The sequence below is a fragment of the Photinus pyralis genome, unplaced genomic scaffold (assembly GCF_008802855.1).
Source record: "Photinus pyralis isolate 1611_PpyrPB1 unplaced genomic scaffold, Ppyr1.3 Ppyr1.4_LG5, whole genome shotgun sequence".
Classification (NCBI taxonomy): domain Eukaryota; kingdom Metazoa; phylum Arthropoda; class Insecta; order Coleoptera; family Lampyridae; genus Photinus; species Photinus pyralis.
The window spans coordinates 23746955-23752699 of record NW_022170596.1 but is presented as its reverse complement, the minus strand read 5'-3'; the positions used below and the strand labels follow the sequence as shown (position 1 = coordinate 23752699).

The window sequence follows — 5745 nt, the reverse complement described above, 5'->3', positions numbered from 1 at the left end:
TTAATTAAATCGACTGAATTATTTTGGATGAAAATACGACGTTTCATTAAGTTCTATATGAGCTTGCGTTTTGTACTACATGTATACCAAATTACGAAATGCTTTTAAGAAAAACTATCATCTTAAGAAAAGTGCGAGTACACTGGAACGAGAGGCATTTCAATGATGAATTCATGTACAAAGCTAACGGATGTGCCTTACATATGCATTAAAATGGTTCGCACAAATTTCCAAAAATAAATATTCTATCTTTTATGAATTATTATCCTCAAGTATAACTACAGTTTACGAAAACTGTAAATGTAATTATGATTGGTGGTGTTTTTGAAAAATCTTGAGGAAGGAGATTATTTTATTGTGGAAGGAATGTTTCATTAAATACTAGAATTAACGTAAAAACGAGGTTAGGTGGTTTGCGACGATTGAAAAAGCGCGTACGTTTCATTATGGGTAGTCCGCTCGATTTAACGAGTTGAAGAAGTTCAGAATCCGTCATCGTTTACGTGTGAAGTTAAGTGCGGTTTGTTATCGCAAACTTTTGTACGACCAGAATATTAGGATTATAAAAAGAGAAAAAAAACTAATTAATTTTAAGATTTTCTTGTTTTATTAAATGGAACGCCTGCGTGCGGGGTAATTTGTCCAAATAAGCTTTGTAATCTTTTCTTTCTTTCATGAATTTTGTTTTAATTTTCATTTCATGTGTGAATCAATTTTTGTTTTTGTCAATCAGTTAATTGAATGTGTTTATTCCAAACCATTGTGCGACTCCCATAGAGTGTTCATGTCAGATTTACCTTTTCGTATCCAAGATTTATTTTAGGTGTTGATCAAAATTTGTATAATTAACTGTTTGGAATTTGAGTCAGTATTGGGGCTTCTTCTTTCTAGCAGATGCCGAAAGTGTACAAGGAGAGATTATAAAATTACAAGTACCAAATTAAATCGCCTGTAAACCAATAAATAAAGTGACAATAACATTGCGAGAATTTGAGTTTAATCTGAATTATAAGTACCCATTGTGAATAATTGTAAAAACAGTACTACGTAATTAAGCAAAGCAAGTACCGTGAATGAACCACACGGAGTACTGGACTCCTACACTGATGAAATCTTAGACCACGACATAATTGTATCTGGTGAAGGCTACAAGATACAGAAACATCGTTATTACTTGGCATTTTAATCATTTTATAGTAGAATAAACTTAAACTTTGTGCGTAATTAAGGAACGCTTATTTAGGCCCGGTTGTATAATGTCAGTTTAACTTTGAACCTTTTCCCACAGAAATGGATAGCGTGACTAAGCTAAACAAAAGATAACAAAATGTAGGAAAGTAAAAGATCTTTTTCTGGATCACAAAGATCATTATTTTATTGATACTGATCCGCACAAAGCACACTGAAATAATGGGTACCAAGCGCCAAGCGTTTATAAAAGTGTCTGTACACTCCTAGCACAGTATAATTCAATTTGAAGACCTGTCAATAACATTATTTTGTACCCATTTTGCACTTACTTGTACCGAAGGTACCAAATTATAACCTATAACCGTTTTAATCAAATCCTGGGCATTCATAAACGTTTTTGTGTCATAATTATTTACTGTGATCCTACTCATTTATTGATTGTGGGTTTATTAACGCAAACATTGAAAATTCATTGTCGTAACATGTTGAAGAACTCTTAAGGCAGGTTTTAAGGGTACAACCTACAAAATATTTTCAACGAAATTGAAATTATACAGGGTGAGTTATATCAAAGTTGCATTTTTTTAAAGAGAAAGGTTGTGTCAATGATAAAATTTTGTATCATGATATACTGTGCCACAACTGTCATATACTGATGTGTACTGCAAGAAACACACTTAATAATTAATATTTTCGTTATTTCGATATTAAAATCTAAATTGTGAACTCAGAAAATTCTCATTAATTAAATTTACATTCAAACGGAAAATATTGTTGTTTTGTTCTAGACAGGTTCATACAAGAAAACCATGGTATAGTTTTGTCTGTTTAAAATATTGCCCGAATCTTTAAGAGTTATTTCCTGATTAGTTCCTACTCGTAATTAGCTTACTCCTTGAGCGGAAGTCAATAAACTTGGATCTGCACGTTTAATTTACACTGTTTTTGAATTATCGTAGTAGATTGAATTCCCGATTGAGAGCCATTACTTTGGACGAGCGATCTAACTTTTAGGCAGGCTTGTTCCTTGACGATCATGCATCATGAGTTTCAATTGGCTTTGACGGGAGTTTTGATTTCTGAGTTTGAGTTGCGCGGTCTTTTCTCGGCTGGACTTGAGCTTTTACAATACATTTTCAAAAACTACACCCATCATCGAACATTTAAATCTGCTTCACAAAAAAAATTCATTTGGTTTAGCCAATCATATCTTAAAGGCCACATTTTTCTTTGTAAGTGTCACTACACCAGTAAATGAACCTGAATTTACCTTTCAGTGGCGTCTTAAAAAAGAACCTCAAAAATTGTTTAATTGGATACTGGCTGGCGTCATTGACGGTATAAATTAAAGATCCTACATGATAGGTGCGCCTCATCCAAAAAGGAGTACTCACCGATCGCTCCCAGTCTCAGGTACAGACTTCCGTATCGCTCAGCTTTAGAATGCCACAACCGCCCCACAGACAGTGTATTCTTCTTGATAAAGCTTCTACTTTCTTTGCCTAAAAAATCAATTTATTAAATACAAAATCCCCTTTAAATGAGTTTCGTACATGTTTCCCTATCAAATATTGTGCTTTGTTGATGTACATTTCTCTTGTCATGTTCGGAGATACAGTGAAGTGCAGTGTAATGGTAGTTTACGTACCAAGCAATATAAAAGTACCATTTACAAACCTAGGATGTATTTACAGAAGTGTAAACGGCACCTTGCATGGTATATATCGTGTTTTATCTGAGGGTTCAAGAATAATTGTAGGTATTGGTGAACTAGACCGTGGGAAAATTCTAATTTCGATAGTTTGGCCAGGGTGCCAGATAATTTATCGGCAGTTGGTCCGGAGTGCGAGATCCGGGGGTGCCTCGCCAGTTGACCCGGGATGCTATATTTCGGCAGTCGGCCTGGGGTAGGTACTGTGGTACTTGGTTCACCATCTTGGATGTCAATTTGAACCCACCATCTTGGATGCTATTTTAGACTCGTCACCTTGGACCCTCGTCATCAGTGATTGCTGGAGGTTGCTTATTGGCGTTGAGGATTCGAACCTACGATACTTGAAATACTCGTAGTAGGCTAACGCGTAAGAACCTGTTAATTACGGAGGCTTTAAAAATGTTGTAGTTAAACGATGAAGTCAATAAAAAGTAGACTGCGGCCATTTTGTAGGAGCTTCTATTTTCTTCGTTAAGCTTTCAATATTTGCCCTTGGAGAATTACGTACTTTGACCTTAATCAAAATTCGTCTAGAAAAAATCAAAAATTTTGTAGAAAAGTCACTAGAATTAAAAAAGTTACCAGAAAAGTAACTAGGCTTGTAACTCTGCTAGGTTATTGGGCTGACCTTGAAATTGTAAGTGTGTGCATGCGCTTGAAGCGCATAATTTTAACCGATTGTAGTAGACCAGCTAGTTTTGTTGCAGTCATGGCGAGTGTACAACCAAAACGCGGAGTGTGTTTTGTGTAATACTGAATGTAAGCGTGGGATTCTTATGCACTGACGTTTTCACGCAGTGTATGGGCAAGCTTAGATGTGTGTCGTCTCATAGGGAGAGCTGACATACAAACCTATTAAGTAAATTTAAAAAAAAACGAAAATGTGAGACCTTTATTGTAATTACGAAAATAATCCCGAGCAAACTGCCAAAGCACTCGGGCCAACTGCCAAACTACCCCGGACCAACTGCCGACATATAGCACTCCGGGTCAACTGCTGAAGCACCTTCGGGCCAACTACCGAAATATCATCTCGCACCCCGAGCCAATTGCCTAAGCGTGATCTCGCACCCCCGGCCAATAGCCCAAATTTGATCTCGCACCCCGGACCAACTGAGAGTGGCTCAAATTTTGTACACATTTGTTTTGCATTACTTTTTGATACACTAATTTTATTTACTTTTCAGTTATCTGTCTCATTCATTCCCAGTTTCTTATTTACTAAAGTGTATTGTCTTTCAGCGGGTACATTTCATAAGAAATGTTAGTATCTTTTGAGATTGAAATTGTGATAAACATATTCTTCCATGGGTTATGTTGTCAGGATAAGAATATCTCAGTTAAAGAATAAAGACATTAAAACCAATAAAACTAGGTCAATTTTTGGCGTTAGTGTATGATCAAGGCAGAAGACTATAAAGAAAACTTATAACGTGTACGCCAACAAAACCACATCGGTAGATACTTTAGGTAGTATTTAGTTGAGACGGACTAGAATATCCGGCTAGCAGTTTCTGGCATTGATTTGTCTAATAATCCATCGTGTTGCTCAACCACGGATGCGGTAAGTTTGGGTTAGGTTCGAAAGCTTATCAGTGTTTTATAGGTAAACGAGTTTGTTTATCACATTGTCAATTTTTTACTCGATCCATACCCCTGCAGAAGGTGTATGAAACGCACAAACTCTTATTTCTATTAATCATGAAGGAAAGCATACGAGATATTTCACTCCTGTGAAAGTGTACGTTTATTTTCGGTGTCACGGAAAGCAATACCGTGGAGACTCGTTACAATGAAGGAACGGAATTCTGATTTTTCTTGTGTATATAAAGGCTTATTCATAAAGTATCTTAAATCTTAACTTAAAAGGTTCCGTTATTTTTGAGAAGATAGGACCTGATTATTAAGTTTATTCAATTTTACAGTTTCCGAAGACGCTTTTACATTAAAAATCGCATTACACAATTCAATTTCGCAAAAATAAAGGTTTAATAGAATATTTAGGGCAAACCATTAAAATTTTCGTTTTAATTAAACGAGTCAATTACCTCTCTCACTTCATCAAAGCACTGATCAATATACCCTAATGAAGTTTACCCTTTGTGAACCAAACTATTGAATTAGTGTAACGAATCTGAAATTGGCTGCACTACATAAATTCATACTTACGATATGCTTTCATGATGGAAAAGATTGCCTTCTCCTTTACTAACGTAATGTACATATAAGCAACGAAACCGATGCTTCCGAAGTATAAATACAAATAAAAGCCTTGGTAGAACGAAAAATTTGCGTCCGGTGAAATTGTGTCTGTGATCGGAATTGCAATTCCTAGGATAACTAACAGTTTCCCGTATAGCGCTGACAGAATGGTAGTAGATGCATTGCTGTAAAGGTTTGTGGAGTAAAAAACATATATCACATAGATAGGTACTTACAAACTCTCTCTTGGCTTATGAAGCGTGTGATTCGTCTCCTCGTTCTCGTCGAGCTTTGCTTCTCGTGTCTCGGGATTGTAATCAGGATTTTCGATAACTCTAAGGGATCAACATTGAGAAATGGTAAGTAGAATGAACCCACTTTTCCGGCCATCTTGGATTTTAGTTGCTGATTCGCGCAGCGATTGGTTACTTAATTTTGCGGTTTTGCGGAGAGGATTCAATTAATTTAATTATTTAAAAAAATGGATTTTTGACACGCTTTATTGCCCTGTTTATTAAATTTATCACATGGTTTTCGAATTGTGGACTTATTTATTGATGAATTATTTTAATTAAAATTGTGATCTCTTAGCATTCGGTAATAATTACTGGAATAAATCAGTAATCAGTACTTTAATT

At 35.7% G+C, this 5745-nt stretch overlaps 1 long non-coding RNA gene across 1 annotated transcript; it reads right to left on the bottom strand.

Moving 5' to 3' along the window:
- Positions 1 to 2561: 2561 nt before the first annotated feature.
- Positions 2562 to 5471, bottom strand: LOC116172337. Its single transcript, XR_004145637.1, has 3 exons — positions 5344 to 5471; positions 5075 to 5292; positions 2562 to 2693 (listed from the first exon to the last, which is right to left on the bottom strand). It is a non-coding gene; the product is annotated as an uncharacterized LOC116172337 (long non-coding RNA).
- Between the last annotated feature and the right edge of the window lie 274 nt (positions 5472 to 5745).